Here is a 23,358-nt window from a genome sequence, read left to right as displayed (position 1 = left end):
TCTTTTTGCATAAGTTTTGCCGGAAAAGTAGTATTGACTATTTGTGTTGCAGTGATGCAGCCGGGATTGAGTTTCTGCAGCTATAAATGTTATTCGCTGGAATACCACTTTTTTATCCTTGATTTACGCAAATATACATACCATTTCAGCCTTTTTTTTGACACATCTATAGTCCCCCCATCAACGTACGTAATAGATCAATATATTCTCTTAAAAGCATAAAATATATATCATGAATTAATCATTTACATATAGATGTTTCAAATATCCCCAACAACATCATTCATTTATAAAAAGTGCTATTTGAAATTCACCTCAATATCCCACATTAATATATCAATATAAATTTACAGGTGTACTCCCATCTTTATAGTGTAACCAGGGTTTCCTAAGCAAGTCTTGGTCATCATGGAAGCTGCCTTCTTCAACTGTTACATATATACCTTAAAGGTATACCTCTTCATCTCAAAACTGGAGACCTTCTTCATTAGCTGTAAGTTTAGAAATGTACATTTTTCTTTACTTCCCAAAGCCCAATAGATATTTAAATTGAAACTACAGAATGTCTTAGTAGAGGACAATGAAAAATGTCTGCATGATCTTCTCAATTAATTTTAGAAAATAGGGCCCTTATGCTGAAACAAATGTTTCTTGTATATTGATTTGTTGTGTAACTTATAATGAGGCAATGCCTTTGTATTTATACTAGTGCAATCGGTACAAGAGGAATATTATTTACAGTAGAAATATTACAGCTAATAAAGACAAATTGCTACAACTATAGTGGATGGTTGGAGGCTATTGGGTGCTGCAGAGTATTCTGGATAGGGCCTCCATTGGGTGCTGTTTGCACACTACTTGCTGCATGCTGTGTGTCCTACATATTGTAATGCACGTGTTGGTTTCGTACCAGCTCATGCTGGCTGTGCATTATTTGTATGTTGCATGTCAAGGGTTACATAATTAGCTTGAACAAACCTCCTCAAGTCAAGCGGCAGTGAAGACAACCATAGACTTGAACACAATTGTTGAAACCTTGAAGCAGACAGATTTTCTGAGGAGATTTGCCGACTGTTCCTTTCTAGAAATGAAAGCAACCTGCAAAGATTTGTTAAGGACTCTATCCCTCAAAAAATGAAAGCCAATTTCAACTTGCTTTGTTCTAGCATGGAAGACAGGATTAGATGATAATTATGTAGCCCCTAAGTTGTCACAGTACAGTACTGGTGAAGTAGTTAGATGGATGTTGAGATCTCGACACAGGTGTTGAACCCATATGACTTTTGCAGTGGTGTTGGCTATTGATTTAAGCTCAGCCTCAGTGGATGACCATGCTAGGGTTTGTTGTTTCTTTTAGGACCATGAGATTAGATTGCATCCAGAGAAAACACAGTATGCACTTGCTGATCTTTTGTCATTTGAGCACCCAACCCAATCCGAATATGAAAAGGCAGTGAGATTCATTGAGGAAGAACGAGAGAAGCGTAAACCAAGTTGGGATGTGTTCTTTCGATACCTGAGTATCCTTTTTACTGCTTGCCAGTGAGGGACTCTTGGAGAGTGCATGTACTGGCAAACTTTGCTTATTGCAAAGGCTAAGTCTAGCCTTGTGAATGAAAAATATTGGAGAGACCCTACTGTACTCCGATAGAGAAAGGCATCTTCAAATAAAGTCCCTAAATGCATGCTGAGCTTTGCGGAAGTAGACATTGGGGTCTTTACAAATTTTGCTAGTGTCATGTTTGTCCTGTCCAACAAGTCAGCAATATATTTCTTTTGTGTGAGTAAAATTGAGCCATCTGAGTTGTGTGTTGCTTTAATTCCAAAAAAGTAATGAAGCTTGTCGAGGTCTGTTATTGGAAAGTCTGACTGCAAGGCATGAATGAGATCATTAATTAGCTACATGTTGGGTCCTGTAACAAGGAGGTCGTCTACATAGACTAGCACATAGAGGCATTCAAAATGATTGATTGGAACAGATAAGGAGCTATCAGCAGATGAAATATTAAAACCAAGAGTAGTAAGTTTCTGACTTAACCAAGAGTACCAAGCTCTTGGTGACTGTTTCAGGCCATAGATGCCTTTCCGTAGCTTGCAAACATGATGAGGGAATTGTGGATGTGAGAAACCAGGTGGTTGATTCATGTATACTATTTCAGATAAAGATCCATGAAGGAAAGCATTTTGGACATCATACTGCTGAATAGGCCAACCATTTGTCACTAAAAAAGCTAAAACAAGTTTAATAGTAGTTGCTTTGACCATGGACTGAAGGTTTGATCATAATCCAAACCACATTGTTCAAGAAATACTTTTGCCACTAAATGTGTCTTATGCCTTTCAGTGTTGCCATCTGTAAGTTGTTTTATACGGAAGACCCATTTACATGACACTATATTTTGAGCTTCAGAGGCTTGTACAAGTGACCAGGTATCGTTTGTTAGGAGTGCATTAAACTCCTTTGACATGGCTTCTCTCCATTCCTTATATTATTGTGCAACCGAAAAAAAATGGGGGTTTCTGGGATAGGTGAATTGATTGAGGCATGAGCTTGCGGAGGTGGCCACCTAATGGTGCCATTAGTGAACTGACTTGGGCGAGACGAAGCAATTCTCGAGCGAGTTACTATGGAATGTACTTGCTGATCATGAATTGGTGTAGGTGATTGTGATGGACGCTGTGAGGAAGAAGAAGTTGGCATTCGTCCTAAAAGATGCTTTGGGTCTGTCGAGTGGGATTTAGAGGAGAGGTGAAAATGGGAAGAACAACCTTAGAGGGCTCGGGAAGTATTTTTGTGGTGGAACTAAAGGAGTTTTGAAATGGGAAGTGAGCTTCATTGTGTTTAATGGCTTTAGAGATGTAAATTCTTTTTGAGGGAATATGATAACATATTGAGCCTTTGTGAGTAGGGCTTAGTCTCAGATACACACACTCGATGACCCTATAAATCAAATTGGTGTTTGTTATAAGGTCTGGTTAAAGGCCAACAGGTCGAGCCAAAGACAAATAGGGCTTTGTAGTCTGGGTCCTTTTTATGAAGAATGGAAAATGGTGAGGTTTGTTTGAGAGAAGTGGATGGCAACATGTTGATTAAACGCACGACATGTTGAAATGCATAGGGCAAAAATGCTAAAGGAATAGATGCATGTGCATGTAATGCATGACCAGAGTCTACAATATGCCTATGTTTTCTTTCCCCGATGCCTTTTTGAGTGTGAGCGCGAGGACGTGTTACTCGATGAATGATGCCTAAGGTGGAAATAAGATCAGTGAATGTTATGAATTCCCCACCCAGTCCGTTTGGAGTTGCTTTATTTGAGTGTTGAATTGTAACTCAACCTAAGACTTGAACTTTAGAAAAATAGACAAAGCCCGATATTTGTTTTGAAGAGGAAATAACCATGTATATCTGGAATGATCAACTACAAAGGAAATATAAAATCTAAAACCATCAGGAGAAACATGTGGTGTAGGACCCCACAAGTCACTAAAAACCAGATCAAACAAAAAATTAGACTTAGGATTTATATGCTAGTACACAATGGTGCTTGGCCATAGCACAAGCATTACAGAAATACATTGAAGACATTTTCTCAAAAGGTAGGCCATGTTGAAGTAAAACCGTGCGGACAACTTTGAATAAAGGGTGGCCGAGACGTGAGTGCCATATTGGACAAGAGAGAGTGAACTTGAATTGGCTTGAGAGAACTGAGATGAGGGAGTGTAGAGACTATCACTTGTTGTCCCTTGGAGCAGTGTGTTCCCCGTGATGCAGTCCTTTACATGAAAATGATCAGAAAAGAATTGGAAAAGGACATTATTATCAGAACAAAACTGTTTAACTGAAAGAAAGTTTTTAGTAAAGGATGGAACACAAAGCAATTTTGTTAAAATAAAATGTGATGAAGAGTGTGGAAGAAGGGCTAAACCAGTATGAGAAATTGGGATGGATGATCCATCACCAACTTGGAGTTGATCTACACCAGTGTATTTAGTAGATTGAAGATTAAGATTAGCAAGCTTGCTCGTGATATGGTTAGTTGCCGCCGTGTCAGGATACCAAGTGGCATCAGTAGGGTAGGTAGAGGCACTGTAATGGGCTGAGGCAGGAGTTACTGAGGTGCATGCTTGGTTGAATCTCTATATGCATGTGAGGGTTGTGTGTCCTGCTCTATTGCATACTTGACATACAAATCTTGAGTCATTTTGAGAGGAAAAAGGATTAGAGGAAGGTATACCCCGTAAGACCATTATGAGAAGAAGACTCTTGACCTCGATAGTTTTGACGAGCTCCACCACCTCTGTCGAAGTTGTTGCGGCCGTAAAAGCCACGACCTCGCATGAATGAATTACCACAAGCAGTGAAGTTGGCTTCAGGGGAGAAAATAGTTGCATTGGATGCATGATGTTGCAGCCTGGCCTCATGTGCAAGAAGATGTGCTAATAATGTTTCAGTGGATATAGGGTCAAGCCGTGTAGTGACTGATGAGACCAAAGCGTCATAGTTAGGTCCAAGACCAGCTAAAGGGTCTGGAACAAATTCAGATGAGGGTAATGGACGTCCAGCTGCTGCCATTGTATTGGCTAGTAGTTTCGCATGTTGAAAGTAAAAGGAAATAGAGTACTTAATTAGCTTGAACACCCTGCATGCCCATTCTAATTTTGATGTACTTAATTCTAACATATAAGTCATATTAATCATTGAGGTACTTTGAAAATCACAAAAAACATGCAATCCAGTGACATGATAAAACACACAGCAAATAAAGAGATTTGAATTTGACTCTTACCTCCTTATCACCACCTTTAGTCCCAAACACACCTTTCTTGCATTTTTGTGGGCCATCAGCTACCTGCAAATTCATATATTAACACTAAAAACAAGAGAATTGAAGCATAAATTCCACGAAACAAGAGTGTCACTTTCTTCACATCCATGCTAGAGATACATGGAAATTTTCTAAATTAACCACCCATCATAACTACCTAACATAACTCGTGAAATCAAAAGCATGGCATCAAACAAATTATAACCAGAACCTCCAAGGGCGTCCTAAACACTCACCTTAAAATCATATTTCGGCAATAGATGAAGGTGCTATTGATACAAAAGCACAAGACATCATCACTTAGGCGCTATATATGCATATGGTTATTGATCATTATTTCACTCGCCAATGATCGCTTGGCTTCAAAGCAAAAGCTTAATCATTCACTTCTCGAATAAAAACTGAAAGGAGACAAATTACTAATTTAATTGAAATTAAAAAAAACTTACATCTTTTCGCTAAGCAAGAGGTGCAAAGGGCAAACTCCGATTTACTAAAAAGCTCTACGAACCAAAACATTGATTCTAATTCCACCCAACAATACATGATACATATGCATTATTAATTCGGGCCTTTATAATTAATATACCTGTTGATACATACAAGAACAACTCGAGTTTCTAGCAGTACTTTTTCACAAAGCTCATAAGCAGATAAGGTGATCCTCTTGTGTTGTTTATATCAACAACAACATCATATATGCTTTTCCACAAAAAACCAATAGCTATCAAATGAGCAGTACTTCTTCATAATTAGTGTATATATATATATATCTATTGAAGTAACAAATGTAATTGTGTATATATATATATATATATATATATATATTGTATAACCTTTCACAAAAGTTTGTAGTCGCTGCGGAATACTTACATATATTAGCTTCTTCTAAGCCAAGATTAGGCTCACAAACATTTCCACCTACACTAACCATTTTGAATAATTTGTTAGCACACATTAACGATTAAAGCAGTAAATTAAACACGTACTTTAGTGTTGTGCATGTGTCATGTATTGGTTTGTAAATATAACCTAGCATACTATAATCTTGGCTTTACATTGAGGAGCTAGAACTTCCATCTTGACAAGTTGCGCGTAAAGTATATAGGTGTTATTAGTCAAAACCCTATTTCTTTGGGCCAAAGATGTAGATTTCAATGGTCACGATTTTCTTGTTTCTATTTTTTTCTCTTAAATAGGTGTTATCTCTTGTGATGTAACACCTAGGTCCAGAACCAAGCTGTTTTCTAAATTTTTTGGGTTTATATGGATGAAAAGCTCACTTGAGATTAACGAGTATTTTTGGAATGGACTAGGGGCCCAAATTTTATTTTTGACGGATGTCGAATATATTTTTATTGGGCTTGCTAATTAGGTTAAAATCATTAAATATTTTTGGATTATGTGAAATCTTTTTATGGGCCAAGGAAAATTTGTGGGACAAGTTAAATTATTTTAGAGGTTGAATTGAGAGTCCAAAACTCAGGGAAAAAGCCCAATCAATGCTCAAAACCCAAGCCCATGAAGCCAAGAACTAGTTTCATGTTAGGCACATTCCATGTTTCATGCCATGCAAGTCTCTCATCCACGGTTACCCTCCCTTTTGTTCTCATCTTGGGCTTTTCCAATCAACTCTATAAACACACGTATTTCTCTTCTGCAAAAGAAGTTGTCGCAACCTAATTTTTCAATGAATCACCTCCTTCTTGTAACTGTCATTTTCTTCCACTCAAAAACCAATGTGTGATAGCCCCACCACCCAACCCATTGGCAAACCGTGAACCCCAGTCCAGCCGTTGCCTCCACAAGGTTGTTACTCCACACCTTGGTCACGTAAACACACCTAACCTCCGTCATGCAACACAGCTTAAACCTTCACCCAGACCACCCAACGCTGTGGAGTTTCCTCCTGCACGGCGAAATCCACCAACCCTCTGCCCAGCCAACACTTAACCGCATCACCACCTTTGTTTTTACAAACTCAAAACAGAGTTTTTATACCCCACCATGAGCCAAAAACCAGTGCACCTTGCTAGCCCCTCCATGTCGTTGTATCCTGTATGGAAAGGGCCGTTGGGCACGATTTTCTTCTCCTGTAAGCCTACTTTCTTCTCTTATGGTTTCCGTTTTCAATCCTTCCTAAGTGCATGGAAGTTTTCCATTAATTACAAAAATACCCTTAAATCCTTTCTAAGACGTGTAGCCTTCCGAGAAATAATTTTGATTAAATTACAGTCCTTTTTTTTAAAGAGCCCAAGCTGCCTTGGCAAAATTTCTAAAATACCATTGGTTTTAATTGACCTGTCTTTCCTATATATATTGAACTCGACTTTGTTTTACATACAAGTTTTTTTCTTTTCCTTTCCTTTCTTTTTTTTTTTAAAAAGAAAATAAATGAAGTTTTAATTGTATTTTTAACTGTTTAAAATTTTAGTCTAATTTGTTTGAATGAAAGTTTGATGATCGATATTTTTTAATGTATTACCCGTAAAGGTTAAGTGGTCATCGATGAGTTTGAAGAGTAATGTTTTAAGACATCGGGTTATGAGAATTTTAGAGTTTGGGGAAAAATAGGTTATTTTAATATACTAGGCTTAAATATCGAAATACATGGTTGATTGAAAATCTACGAAAGTACGTGAAAATTTTATAGGTGACAATTGAATTTCGTTCAGTACTATTGTGAAAAATTTCTACAAAGTTAAGAAGTTTAGGTAAGCGAGGTTCCTATACTAGATTTTGCATAAAAATAAAATGGGTTAAGGCTGATTTTTGGAAAATATGCATGTTTTCTTATGAAAAGAACTTTGAAACGACCTCAGTTATTCGCTCTGCATTACTCATGAAACTCTGTATAAGAATAAAGTATTTTTTGGCATGACTGATGTAGACATGAGCTTATTTTTGACATTTTGTTATTGAACTGAGAAAAATGAGCGAATACAAAAATTTTATAATTTTTTACATGTGACGTGAAGATGTTCTGAATCTGTTTTGGAAAATGTGAAATGATCTGAATTTCTATAATTTGTTTTGATACGATGTGGCATCTAAAAAACCTTTGGCATGACTTTCTGATTTTGTTCTGACTCTAATTCTAGTTCTGATATGGTGATTCTGATTTTGGTTCTGATATGGTGATTCTGATTCTATTTTGCTCTGATATATGACCCTATCACGGGTGATAATAGTGACCTCTGGCCCTGTCACAGGAGATAATAGAGACATCTAGCCCTATCACGGGACATAATAGTGACCTCTGGCCTTGTCACAGAACATAATAGTGACCTCTGGCCCTATCACGGGATATAATAGTGATCTCTAGCCCTGTCACGAGATATAATAGTGGTCTCTGCTTTGAGTACATTCGCTTTGGTAACATAGTGATTTATGTTCTGATTTTGGTTCTGATATGGTGATTCTGATTCTATTTTGCTCTGATATATGACCCTATCACGGGTGATAATAGTGACCTCTGACCCTGCCACAGAAGATAATAGAGACATCTAGCCCTATCACGGGACATAATAGTGACCTCTGGCCTTGTCACAGAACATAATAGTGACCTCTGGCCCTGTCACGGGATATAATAGTGATCTCTAGCCCTGTCACGAGATATAATAGTGGTCTCTGCTCTGAGTACATTCGCTTTGGTAACATAGTGATTTATGTTCTACTTGACTTTTAGCAGAATGCGCAACTCTACCACTGGGGTTAAACATGGTCTCTAATCTAATATGATGCTCTGATATGATATCATAAGATGGAGATGTTCAGTCATGTTGTGCCCAAGGGGTCTTTGAATATGAAAAGTTAGATTTTGAATATGAACAGCTTGAAGTGTTGCTCTGATTTTCTGACAATATGTATGTTTGAGATTTGCATATTGAAACTAAAATGTTTTGTTACTGCATTCTGAACTCTTTGAAAATGCTCATGTTTACATACTAACATATGTTGTCTGTTTACTGAGTTGTTGATAAATAACTCACCCTTATCACCACAATATTTTTCAGATAATTTTGATGGTTCAACTGGAGAATAAGAGTAGGAAGTTTTAGCAAGATGGGATGATTGTAGAGGAATAAGCGTCATTTGGTCCAAGTATGTATTGAGTCATGTTTAGTAGAGCTATTGTAATCCATTATTTTGGTATGTTAAGTTATGGATATTTTTGTGTCTTTGGTGAGCTTTTAATTTTTTTATTGAGGATTTTCTTTAGTGTCACTATGAATGAACAAGGATATTTGTGTTGAATATTTTATGGAGTTTCTAGATTATTTATAATGGTGCTATTAGAGAGGATATTTAGTATTAGGAGCTAACTCTCCGGACCTCCGGGGCGTTAGAATACCCCATATGTACTTGGGCGATACCTCTTCATATTAATATAATTTAACCATTTACTTATTAAAAGAAAAAAGAAAAAAAGAACATTGGTTTTGACCAAGGTAGGGAGAGCATGAGAGAACTTACATGCCACCATCTGAATGATGGCTACGTGCAACACATTCATGTGGTCCCTTCCTCCGCATCGTAATTGTTTCTGTCTATAGCAAGAAAGAGCACTGCGGATTCTTTGGTTTCATTCACCATCTTAGCTAGCCCTGGTTTGTGGCCAATTAGTAACTCCACAATCGAGTGATGAGCATTTCTCATAGCAACATGCAATGCCGTATCCTTGTCTATATTCACCGCCTCCAAAATATATGAAGTTGAACAATCTATGAGGAGTTTTATGATGTCCAAACACCCTATACTTGCTACAAGATGTAGTGGAGTGTCACCTTTCTTATTTTTCAGATCAATAAGTGATTGGTCCAAGTTGAGGAGTTTTTTAGCAAACTGCATCTGTTTGAATTTTGTTGCAACATGTAGAATGGAGTCCTCGTTGTCCCTTATCGGCTTGAGAATATTCTCAAAATCTTGTAGGTAGGACTTCATCTCGTTCCTTGTGATCTAGTCAAATAAACTATGTTTGCTGATGATGAAGCTAATTCAACGGGCTTTCTCACATCCTACATAGAAGCCTTCCTTACAAATAAGCAATATAAGAATTTGATTTAGGAAATACACTCGGGCATATACTGGTAATAAATGAAATCAATAGTTAGATGTGCATCCGGTCATAAGAGGAATCTGGGGGTGTCACAATAGCTAGAGCGAAAAAGAGAGGTGAACAAGTAATGGCTCATGTTGTCCAAGCCAACGAATTGACCAAAATTATAATTACAAACCACCCTTTGGTCATGTATATTCCAAATATAACAATTTCAAATGAAAGCTACTGGTGAAATGTTTGCTTCTGCACAAATCTCATCTTGGTAGTGTTTGAAAATTAAATGGATAGAAGATGAGATATGTGTGGAATCAAACATTTCACCATTTCCTTTAACTGTAAATCATGTTATTTCGTATAGACTTAGTCAATGGATGGTTAGTTATTATCATTTCGTTGAATTCATTGGATTGGACAACATGAGCCCCGACTTGGCCACTTCTTCTTTGCTCTAGCTATGCTATCCAAGCATTCAAGATTTCTTTTTATTTGCTTTTGATCTTTGTTGATGAACATGCTTTCGATTTAATTTGAATTGCTTAAAAAAGTAAATTTAGAAAATTGGAATCTATAATCTGAATTAGTAAATTTATGACCTACATAAATTTGATCTAAGGTGTTATGGTGGAGGGTTGGCAACAATAATAATCATTTGTTACAAAAACTCAAGCTTGAACACTGATGGTATTTCGGTATGAAGCATTGGGAGGAGATTTCTCTCCAAGACAGGAAAATAATCTCATCAGTATTGTCTATTTGTAAAGCATCGCAAAAATAACAAGTCACTGTTTTATTAGCTCGTGTAACACGACTTTACACTGCGTCCTATTCATAGGGGTGCTCTAGAAGAGAATACCTTCAAAATGATGTGGTTTAAAGCTGTCTTTGACACCGCGTCCTCTGTCCTCAACAGCTCCAAATATTATTTGAGCTCTTATTGCTTTTGAAGATAGAGCATGTCACACGTGATTAAACTTGTGTCGCGCTCACTGCGTTGTTTTTGTCCACAACATGGTAATATCGGTGATATCTCTTGTTCTCTTTCTACCTCTGGATAGGTCTCTCGATGAATCAACTGTTGTCCATAACACGGTAGCACCAGTAAAAGCACATTTGAATATTCACGGAAAGGCTAAAAGCGTTCGGTATTGGTAGCTCTTGATTTTAATGGAAGTCCTCTACCTTTTACAGAAAAAAAAAAAAAAAAAAAAAAAAAGGCTAAAAACTTTACCAATGCTGAACATCTCGTTCTTCAATAGAAGAAACCCAATCGAAAACCACCTTTGTAGTATTATACTTGTCAACTTGTGCAAATAGATACTCAATGTTTTGGGTTACGTTTGGTTACACAGATGAAATGATAAATCTGTGAATAGTATTGAAATTGTTTGAAGTAAAATGTTTGATGGGATTTTGGGAATGGAGAGAAAAAAATAAGACTAAGAATATTAGAAAGTTAAAATATTTTGTTATAATATAAATTTTTAACATTATTTTCATTCGGGATTTGAAAAAGTTAATTTGTTTTTGTGTTTTCTTTGAATGTTTGGAAAAGTTATAGTGATTAGGAAATGACGTAATGGAAAATTTGAAGTTGAAAATTGTTTGTGTTTAAATACTGCCACTACAAGAAAACTGCTTATTTGTGGCTAGTTAATTCTAGCGAAATGACTATTTACAGCTAAAATGAGTCTGTTTTGGTCACAAATGGTCTTTTCGCTGCAATTAAATGGTCACAAAAGCCCGTTTTTCTTGTAATGTGTTTGGATATTACGATGAGATGTGTTGAGACTATCTGTGAAACCAAACAGGACCTTAGTAACGAAGGCAACTCTCATTCTTCTATTATCCATTTCCTTTTCAGACACTACTAAGATGAGATATGTGTGGAAGCAAAGAATTCACCAATACCTTTCATTTTAAATCATGATATTTGGTATAGACTTAATCAAAGGATGGTTAGTTATTATAATTTTATTCAATTCCTTAGCTTGGACAACATGAGCCACGACGTGCCACCTCTCTTCTTTGATGTAGCTATGTTATCCAAGCATTTAAGATTTCTTTTTATTTTTCCATTTTTGCTTTTGATCTTTGTCGATGAACATGCTTCCAATTCTATTTGAATTTCTTAAAAAAAGTAGATTTAGAAAATTGGAATCTCTATTCTGATTTAGAAAATTTAAAAAAAGTAAACAACCTCACCACGTTGTTTTTCTCCTCAACACAGTAAACAATCTCTATTCTCACTCTTTTTCTATCTCTTGTTAGGTCTCTTAATGAATCAACTATTTTTCAATAACTAAGTAACACCGGTAAAAGCACATTTGAATACTCAGGGAAGGGCTGAGAACTTTTGGTAATGGTAGCTCTTGATTTTAATAGAAGTCCTTTATCTTTGGGAAAAAAAGCTACAAACTTTACCAATGCTCAACATCGCATTCTTCAATAGAATAAACCAAATCGAAAACCACCTTTGAAGAATTAACTCATCAAGTTGTGCAAATAGGAGCCCAGAGTTTTAAGCCTCGTTTGGTTGCATAGATGAGTTGAGAAATTTGTAAATAATAGTGAAATTATTTAAGGTATATTGTTTTTTATGACATTTTGAGAAATATGAGAGAAAAATATGAATTAAATTATTAGAAAATTAAAATATTGTTATAAGGTAAATTTTTAACATTATTTTCGTTTTGGGAATTTAAAAGTAGAATTGGTTTTTGTATTTCATTTGAAAATTTGAGAAAGTTATAATGATTAGGTTAAATAATGATTAGTAATGATTGGATGAATAAGTTAAAAATTTCAAACTAAAAATGTTCTTGTTTGAATGGTGTTTAGATGTTGAGATGAAATGGTTTGAGACCATCTGTGAAAGCAAATGGGGTGTTAGTAACGAAGGCAACTCTCATTCTTCAATCCATTTCATTTTTAGACACTACTAAGATGAGATATGTGTGGAAGCAAACACCTTACCAGTCCCTTTCATTCTAAATCATGATATTTGGTATAAACTTCTTCAAAGGATGGTTAGATATTATAATTTCGTTCAATTTGTTGGCTTGGAAAACATGAGCCACAACTTGGCCTCCTCTCTTCTTTGCTCTAGCTATGCTATCCAAGCATGCATTCAAGATTTCTTTTTATTTCTCAATTTTTGCTTTTGATATTTGTCGATGGACATCCTTTCGAATTTTAGGAAATTGGAATCTCTAAGCTGAATTAAAAAACTTATGGCTAATATATATATATATATATATATATATATATATATATATACACGTGGTTGTCACACCAACGAAATGATTACAATTAGAATTCACGCTAGTCATTTAAAGAACAAAACAACTATACCTAATCAGCATGCCATTGTGAAAAGTAAAAAAATAAAATTAACATAAAAGGCCAAAACTTAGAAACTTGTATTAAAATTTGAAAACATCATAATAATTTATTTAAATAAATCATAAAAGATTTATCGTGACTTAGTAAAAGAATATTATTTATAATGGAAAGTGGAAATAAACTTATAACAGCTACCAGAAATTAGGAAAAAAAAACTTCAAAATAATTTGTAAGTTCATATGAAATAAATAATTTTCTTAACAAAATGATCAACTGAAAGACTTGACTGGCACTTAAAACCTGTCCATTCACCAAGACCAAGGTTCATCGATTCTCAGAGTCTCTTTCAAGTTTGGAGTACTTGTGATCATGCTGTGGAAGACGTGCTTGGCAGTGGAAGACCCGCAGCCAAGTCCATTACTGTTCATCAATTGTCCAAGTCAACTGATCTCAAATTTTCTTCCGTCTTGTTTACGTCTTGACTTAGGCTGAAATTAACATCAACCCATGATCAAGCTGGCCTGATTCCCACTAATGGTGGTGTTTGTTAATTAATTGATAGTTTGGAAAGCAAGGGAGTCTTTCCTATATATGTCTCTAGCTAGCCTGTTAGTACTGCTAGCTCTTCTCATAATTCTCTTCAAGTGATCTCCAAATTACTGGCAAACATTTCTTTAAACAAGTTTTTTTTTTTTTTCAAGTGTCCAATGGTTCCCCTAAGCACTTAAAGGTCATCACTTAAAGGTCATACCCTTGGAGTTGTTTCATTAGTAGTTAGAGCTAATAGGCTCTATTCTGGGTCAATGGACTGTACTATAAGAGTCTGGAACATTGAAACTTTGCACTATATACAGACACTTGAAGAACACACTGAAGTTGTGATGTCTGTTCCGTGCTGGGACTAATTTCTATTATCATGTTCGTTAGACAAAACAATAAAGGTGTGGGTTGCTTTAGAAAAGGGAAATTTGGAAGTAGCATACACTCAGAATAAAGAGCAGGGCCTGCTTACCCTATGTGGGATGCATGATTCAGAAGCCAAGCCCATCTTGCTATGCTCTTCCAATGATAACTCTGTCTTTGCCATCATTTTCGGAGACGGGTTAAATTTTTCCTAGCAAGAGGTTCATGCAATTCAGAGCTATCAAGAAACTGAGGAAGAGACTTAAAGAAAGTTGGGCCATTCCTGGTAACCTTGTGGACATGGTTCTTTAAAGGGGGAGAGATTGTTATGAACCCAATTAAAGGGGTTGGGCTTAATGCCCAACTTAGTTGTTATCCTGTCATTATAATTAGTTGTTGAGTTGTTAGTGGCCCATGGGCCTAGTTAAGGTAAATAAGAATCGACCCAGGGCCTGAGTTTGGTCGTCATTGATTAGGGGCATGGTTTCTGAGTATATAGAGGGGGAGGAATGTCTGTTAGAGGGATCTGGAAAATTATTTCTGAAACTTGTATTTTCATTTGGGAGGAATTGGAGACCTTGAATACTCCAAGTTGTAGCCATTATCTTTATATTCTTGTTCTTTGTTCTCTTGTATGGTTTATTTTACTATTCTTTCCATTGGGTCCATTACACCATCGTGTAAGGGTGCTTGTGTTTGAGATTCAACACAATACAGTGGTGCTTTTTCTTCTTAGAACTTTTATCAAACACGTAAAATGCAAAAACAGTATTTCTATGGCTTCCATCGTGTGATTTCTTTCTTCTTCACTAGTTTACACTCCAAGCAGACATTTACATTCCAACCAGTTCACATTCAAAGCAAAAACAGAAAGGTCTCTAAAGAATTTCTAACCAGTTTACATTCCAAGCAAAATCGAATTTAGGGTTGGTCAAAGGGCATAGCAGAAATGGTTACGTCTTTGAGGGGCTGCTCTTTATCGCCAGTGCGAAAGGGGCTGAGCTTCGAGGGGGGTGTGAGGGGGCTGAGACATGATGCCGATGTTGTTCAATGGGTTGAGTGACAAAGGGATTACATCTGATGAGTTCCTAAGGGTTGAGCTTCGAGGGGGTGCGATGAGTGGGGCTGAAATCAGCTTCAAGGGGGTGCGAGGGGTAAGGTGCTGAAATCAAGAAGAAGAGCTTCTCATTTTCTAATGTAATTCTGGTTCAAGATAAGTTTGGTGGAAGTCTTAGATGTTACTCTATGATGAGTAGGCTGTTATTTGGCTAATAGCAACCTGGCCAGTCTTAAGGAATTCTCATATCTTAATAGGATAGGCAAGTCAACTCTAACTTAGATCAGGCCAATAAATTAATTGCTAACTTTCTAAATATTAATGGTGGAAAAAGTTGGCACATTCTCTTAATACACCTGAATGGCCATGAGATTTTAATACGTATGAATGGTCCATATTCATGTAATATTAGAAATTTGTGAAAAAAATGTAAAGGAACACTGCTAAGTTCGGTCGATGTTAACCTAAGGAAAATTTTATCCAAGTTAAATATGAAATTGCTTAGCTGATCTCTTTTGTATAGCCTGAATGAAGAGTTCCATCTCATAATTAATGTACAACTGGTATAGAGCACTACAAATCTCACACTTATTCTCAAACGTCTTGTCCAATAGCTAACATTAATAATTGATGAAAGCCTCAATATATACACGAATTGCATCCATTTACACAACTTGGCCTGGAGTACTGACCCAGCTCACATATTTTAATTCCTTACTATGCCTTAGAAACGAATAGGTACAAGAATATGACTGCCCATTTCCAAACAACAACAAAGATGATGCCACATTTCTAATCTTAAACCAATATGGGGAATATGGGTATTATAGAATTCAGATTGAGGATGTTGAGATAGAAAGCGCGCCCCACACTCTTTCACCTTCACATTCGAGCTACTTGTTTTAACTGATGCTCCAATGTAGCTCCATCTATCCAAATTAGCTGACTGCTCCAAAAACCACTTGGCTGGTAGAGACACCGCAAACGCACATGGCCATACAGAAGGGCCTTTCGGGGCACGAAGGACTAATGTTTCTTTTAGAGGACCTTCATTAGTCGCAAAATGATAAACAAACTCAACAAAATGGCCTTCATCAAAAAGACTGCCCTTGAAAATCATTGGATCTGAATTCTCTACCTCATCATCAACTTCATAAATAATAAGATGAACATATGCCTCCCACTTACTATTATTATTATCTAAGTTTGGATGGATTTGAAGTGTTACATGAGAACCAAAACTTTTCATGTTGAACCACTCTCGATCATCAACTCCCAAGGAAGATCCACACACTACCTTGGGATTAAAACTAATAGTTTCCTACATGTGAAGTAAGAACAAAAAACAAAAAGATGTTAATTGGAGTATATTAAATAACCAATCCCACAAAACATCTTATGAAGAGATCAAAGAGACTCACAACGTCGTAGCCTTTTGTCTGCAAATTACTTTCTTCATGATTCAAGTTTCTAATGTAGTAGACTCTTTCATCAAATCCAAAATAGAAGGCCGCAATAGAGTCATCATTGGTCATAAACATTTCTTGCGTAGAGCAAGCATCATTTGAGCCAAACTCTGGCATTGCAAAAAACTTAGTGAATTTGATAGCAGTTCCACCTTTATGCAATTGTTTCAGATACCCGTCACCATTCATGTCTTGAATTCCACCAAGTACTAGGCAATCAGATACATCCAGAATTTTAAGAGATGACAAACTACAAATAATGCTCGGAAAAATTGAGAGCTTTTTGCAGTTATGCAAAGACAATATGGAAAGGCCGCATAAATCTTAAAGGGTCGTTGTGCCAATGCAGATTCAATAACTTATCACGGAGATTTGAAAAACTCATGTTGACAAAACTTGTGTTGCGAATTTTAAGAATTCTCAATTTCTTCATCGTTGAGAAGGCTCTAACACTGAATCGTTCCTCATTTTGATTAGGTAAGTTTAGCACTATGCCTTCAATCATGTCAGTTCCCTAAAAACCACGAACAATAAAATTGTGTGAGAAATATTTGCAAAAAACTTAAGAATTAGAATGAAAATACACTATGCATTTATATTTGGATTAATCCACTTACAGTATTATTCTTCAACACGTGGAGGACATCCCTATAATGCCACAATCTACTACGCCGACCAGGCTCTTTGGGGGATTCATCATAAATTATTTCTTGACCCATTTTTTGTAGCAAATCATGCATCCTCAACCTTTGAGATGAGATCGTTATAAGACATTTCTCCATGAGAATATCAATATTGAGGTATGGATAGTAACCAAAACTTTCTAATATATCCATTAAAATGTTATCTAAGACCTCTCCTTTGAAAAAACAAGCAATATCTAAAAATAGTTTCTTTTGCAAATCCTCCAATCCATCAAAACCAACTTGAAGTATATCTAAAATTTCTTTATTAGGATTTGCTTTCAGTTGATCCCTAGCACCTTTCCATGCATTTGTTCCTCTACCAAATAAGGAGGACCCTAAAACTTTGAGAGCTAAAGGAAGGCCTTGAGCATATTTTACAAAGCCTTTGGATAAATCCACATAATTTTCTTCAAGATAAGGCTTCTTGAAAGCTACCAAACTAAAGAGCTGCAATACTTCATCATTATTCAACTCATTAACCTTATAGATATCATTCACTCCATGTCTTTTCAACAAATGGTTATCTCTGCTCGTTAAAATGATTCTACTCCCCGGACCAAACCAATCACGACTCCCTGCTAATGCAGTTAGATGTTCTTCCCTGTCCACATCATCAAGGACTAGAAATACTTTTTTTATAACATAGTCTATCCCGTATCATTTTCATTCCTTCACGATCGTCCCATATATTTATTGCCCTTTCCATGAAGATCTTAGAAAGAAGTTGTTTTTGTAAAGAAACTAAACCACGATTTCTAGTTTCTTCTCTAATACAGGCAATAAAGCTGCTAGCTTCAAATTGATAAAATATTCTATCATAAATGACTTCTGCCAAAGTTGTCTTACCCACTCCAGCCATACCATGAATTGCTATAAAGCGAACATCATCCAATCCAATACCAAGTATGTTCATCATTTCCTCCACATGGGATTCTATTCCAACAAGGTCCTTAGAAAGAGTTGAAAAGTTACAACTCAATCCCTGAAGTATCCTTTTAATGATTTCTTGGACAATTGTTGATTCATACCTAGGAAAAATGATAAGATAATTAATTATTATGAGATAGTGATAGCCTTTCAAGAGCCAAATCTATGATAATCTATTAATGTGTAAAATAACACATTATAAGGATCATGGTTTTGGGATTTTGGTTATAACCTCCATGCTCCCTTTGTATAAGGTATTACTCTAACATAAATAAGGGTTATCAGTAAAATGAGAGTATCGTTCTCATATCTACAATATTATAGCACCCTAATTAATAATGTTTAACTTTTGACCCTTACATTTCCTTTTTTTTTTTTTTTTTTGGTGAGAATTAGGAGAGTTTAGGTGTTGTTTCTAAATTAGAATCCATAGGAGAATTGTAGGTTTTGATAAGGAATTAGGGTTTCTTGTTACGTTGATGATCTGGGAGTTGCTGTTGATGCCAAATCCAAAGCGGCAAGGCATCATGATGTAGTTTCATATAATTGATAGTAAACTACAATGAAATTAGCTCAGGGAGCAATGTAATGATATGTAGTCAAAGGTAATTGATGCATATAGTAAAGCAGCCAGAGTAAGGAAGTTGTAGCTCTGAGGATGAAGGGAAGCCATAGAAATGCTGACTTTTAGAGGAATAGATATGGATGCAAAGTAAGATGGTAGTTAAGTCCCTTGATCATTTTCCTCTTTTCCTTCCCTTGGATACGTACTGCTCTATCAGACCTTGCAATAGACCCCCTGGAGTGCTTTACCAAAACTTTCTGCCCTTCCCATTCATTTTCCCATCCCTGTCTTAAAGTTTTCAAACACACTTAATTAGCAGGGAATGAAGTGGAGGGTGTGGTTTCTCCCCCTTGCTCTAGAGTACTTCTATCGTGAAAGTATGTTGTTGCTTGGCAGCATCATAACTTTCTTTCGCAATGCGGCCCACAACAATCCTTGTGCCACAAGGAGGACCACAGGCACTTCGGAATGCTATGTTGAACATTTCAGAAACATTTTGTTCAAACATAACAATATCACCAGTGCATGCATCCCATTTACAATCCAATACAAAGCTAGAGACTGGATATTTCTTCTCCCCTCCACCATTAAAAATCTCTAGATGCTCCTTAATGCGCTGAATGAGTGTGCCTTTATTGTCAGTCAGTCTCAATCCATTCTTCCCCAAATAAACTTTACATTGGTCCACTTTTAGTTTCTCTAGCTGACCATTGATCAATGAACTAACTAAAGCATTTACGACCAGAGATGCGTGGTCTCGAGCCTGCTTCGAAGACTTTGAGTTAGCAACCTCTTCAATTTCACTCATTTCATTATCATCCCTTTTGAGTTTCTTCACATTCTTCCCGGTTTTGGTCACAACACCAACAATTTCATTCCTAGATTCAACAGGAAACCTTGTGAACCCCCACTCATTTTTAATAGTATGCAAGTTAGAGTGGGCAACCCTGTAGTAAAGTATATGTGTTGTGACATCCTCTTCACCATTCGTTCGTTTAGGATTTATTTTCCCTCCTCTATCAAATGGCTTAAACACCACTTTAAGTGGGAATATATTCAAACAAATAATGAACAAAAAGTTTCTTACCAATAACAACAACATCATCCATCTGCAGCTTCACTGCTTCACGAGCTTTCTTGTTGACGATCACATCTTGTAATTCAAGTCCATTCGTGAGAGGATCCATGCAATCTACAATCTGAGTTTTGTTCCCATCAATTTTTAATGCAAGGGTTAGTAGGACCGAAAGTGGGTAGGGAATGCCTCCTGGCCATGGAGGGTGCCACACGAGATGTACACAAACACCGTTGAACCTACAGCCCATCAGCCTCCTAACATCGATCCAGTGCTCTATCTCGGTGAGGTTAATCTCGAACGGGGTGTTGATGGGGAAAGGAGAAGAGACAAGGAGATGAAGGAATTCTTTTTTGAGATGAAGGAGACCAAATTCAAAGAGGAAAATTTGCTTGTTTGGAAATTAATTTTGGATTTGGATTGCTAAGGACAAATGAAATTTGATACGAGAAAATGGAATTTCTAACAGAATTTTTCAGATCTGATGAAAGAGGTAACTTGTTGGAATCATCCTTGGCTGCTGGTTCTTCATTTTGCTTCACACTAACTTGGTCCTGTAGATGAATCTTCTCTTCATCCTTCGCTCCCTTTTCGGCACCATCAGGAGTTACGGCCATATCTACACCATTTGTTTTTATGATTCGATTTTCTTCCTGCACTATGAATGGTTGTGAATCGTCGATTGAAGCCGTAACTGCTTCCTTCTCTTCCACTCACTTTTTTGAGGTGAAGTCTTCACTAATTGTGACATTTCCTCCAGGACACTCAACAACAGACTTAGATTCTTCTTCGTCCACTTGGTATTCAACAACTACTGACCTCCGTTTCCTAACCTTTAATCTCACCAATTTTTCCATAACATCGTATCGATTAGTAATATTGTTCTGCCTTACCACCCAATGAAGCATCATATCTATCAAGTTGTTAAAGCTATTATTAAACCCTTGAAGACTCTTTTCATTAGCGTCTACTTGCCGCTGTAAGGCCTCTTGTTGCAGCTCGAAAAATAGTTCGTCCTCCATGGATCATCGGCTCTGATTCCAATTGTAATGGACTCAATGGAAAGAATAGTAATATAAACCATACAAGAGAACAAAGAACAAGAAGATAAAGATAATGGCTACAACTTAGAGTATTCGAGGTCTCCAATTCCTCTCAAATTAAAATACAAGTTTCAGCAATAATTTTCCAGATCCCTCTAACAGAGGTTCTTCTCCCTCTATATACTCAGAAACCATGCCCCTAATCAATGACGACCAAAACTTAGACCCTGGGTCGATTCTTATTTACCTTAACTAGGCCCATGGGCCACTAACAACTCAACAACTAATTAAAATGACAGGATAACAATTAAGTTGGGCATTAAGCAGCCCAGCCCCTTTAATTGGGTTCATAATAGATGGTTTTGTATTAAAGAGGGTTTTAAGATATATAGAATCTCTTTCTTGTGTTAAGGATGGTTTTGTTGTTGTCATTTTTGTAGATTTGCAGAGTTGTATTCACTGGTTATCTATCTTCTACTCCACCTCTCCCACTTTAACATCTAGAGAAATGATGTCAGCATAGCTTCTTAAATGTTAGTCTTGCATATGGTTACTGAAATGAGAGAGTATTAACTTTGAGCCAATGAGCCTTATATGAAACACATTTTGAATTATGAAGGTTCTGGGCCATAAAACATTCGATGTTTATGTTTTTCTTATATTCATTTAAAGGGAAAAAATCTCCCGTAGTTTGATTATTAGGTATTATGGGCAGAGCTTATAGATGTAATGCATTTTGCTATAAATCCAACTGTAATGAAATTCTAACGCATTTTGCTCTGAAGTAGTAGAGCTTACAAATGTTATGGGTAGAGGGTCTGGTGCACCATCATATCTACCATATCGTGATCACTGACTTCATGCCAACTAGCATTTGCCTAGACTTCTTCTCCCATGCATGCATGCATGTGTGGAATTCATTTCTTTTCCACTAGTCAAGGACCCCACCATTAGGCCAGAGAGAGTTAAAGCACATCACAACATTGTTTTTCCTAGCTACCATCATGCATGTCTTACTGATTTGGGGGCTCTTTTTAGGTAGCATGATTCAGATTAATGCCAAATGCTAATAAATGATTTTCAGTTACTGCTTACTTTCTTCAATATTATGATAGCAAATGAAGAGTTCAGGTTCTCATTCCACCATATTCAGTTCACACAACATGACATAGCACAACATAGTTAAATAAGCTCAACTCCGATGGCAATTACATAAAATGCACAAATGTATGACAAAAAGTATATTGGATGACATGGCAGATCACTCAACAAAACATATATATAAACCACAACAATCTAAGTCATCCAGTTCCACAATTCACAATCACAACTACACGTGTTTTCCTATCCTTCATTTCTGGCCCAAGGCCCAAACCAACCTCAACTATAGTTTAATTCCCAACACTTCATTGGGCCCAAGGCACAGTTCAACCAATCAAACTATAAAAAAAGAGTTAGTATAACAATATTCTTAAATCTAAAAGCAGTCTTATCAGAAGAGTACATACAGCGTGAGACATCAGACTTATGGACGATCAGTTGCACTGCCTAGGGTATCTCGTGCGCATGTTGCTACGCAAACGGACACCAAAACGTTAGCAAAATAATGAAATTGAAAACTGTATTTAAATTAATTAACGTAGGAAGATTAGCTCACCAAGGTGATGCCAAAAGTGGCAAAGCAGCGGCGATGCAAGGTGGTAGCGGCGGATCTGGGCAAAACAGAGGGATTTTGGTGGGTTTTCTCTCAAAAGGGATGGTAGATCCCGATTGCTAGTGGGTAGAGGAGAGGGTTTCATTAGTGTGGCACGGTGGAGCACGACGGAACAGCGGCTAAGAAGGGCTAACACTCACAGGTCAAGTGGAACCGAGGGGAGGATATGATGGGAAAGGGAAGTGGGGCATTCGAGGTGGTTGTGCAACAACCAGAAGGTAGCTGGGGTTGGTGGTTCACGACGGCACGAGGGCAAAATGTCTCCTAAAGGCTTCTGGATGGGTTTCGAACAGTGGAGATTCGGCCTATTGTGGGCCGTGGAGCTAGGGCACGAGGAGCAACCTAATTTGCGATAGGAGGTGTGGGATGGTGGGGGAGGTGGTGCTTGACATGATGGTGGAGGCTAACGACATTATCAAAGAGGGTGAAAGAACCAGAGAGGGAGAAAAATTGCAAGGCTCTCAGTTTGAGGGTGAGGGGCGAACGATGATCAGATGACGGTAGGGGATGCGCTAAGGAAGCCAAAACGCTGAGCCAAGGTTGTTGCAGTGGCTATCGACACTACCAGATCATTAAAGGAGGTGTGTGTGTGTGTGTGTGTGAGAGAGAGAGAGAGAGAGAGAGAGAGAGAGAGAGAGAGAGGGAGCTGAATGGAGATGGAAGAGGATGAGGTGTTGCGGCAACGACAC

The 23,358-nt window shown here is 37.1% G+C and overlaps 1 pseudogene; it reads right to left on the bottom strand.

Annotated features, from left to right (window-relative positions):
- Positions 1-16,948: 16,948 nt before the first annotated feature.
- On the bottom strand, positions 16,949-18,394 carry LOC121260099 (annotated as a pseudogene).
- Between the last annotated feature and the right edge of the window lie 4,964 nt (positions 18,395-23,358).

Source organism: Juglans microcarpa x Juglans regia, chromosome 4D (assembly GCF_004785595.1).
Source record: "Juglans microcarpa x Juglans regia isolate MS1-56 chromosome 4D, Jm3101_v1.0, whole genome shotgun sequence".
NCBI classification, from domain to species: domain Eukaryota; kingdom Viridiplantae; phylum Streptophyta; class Magnoliopsida; order Fagales; family Juglandaceae; genus Juglans; species Juglans microcarpa x Juglans regia.
Note: the sequence above shows the minus strand (reverse complement) of the source record. Positions and strands in the feature narration are given on the sequence as shown.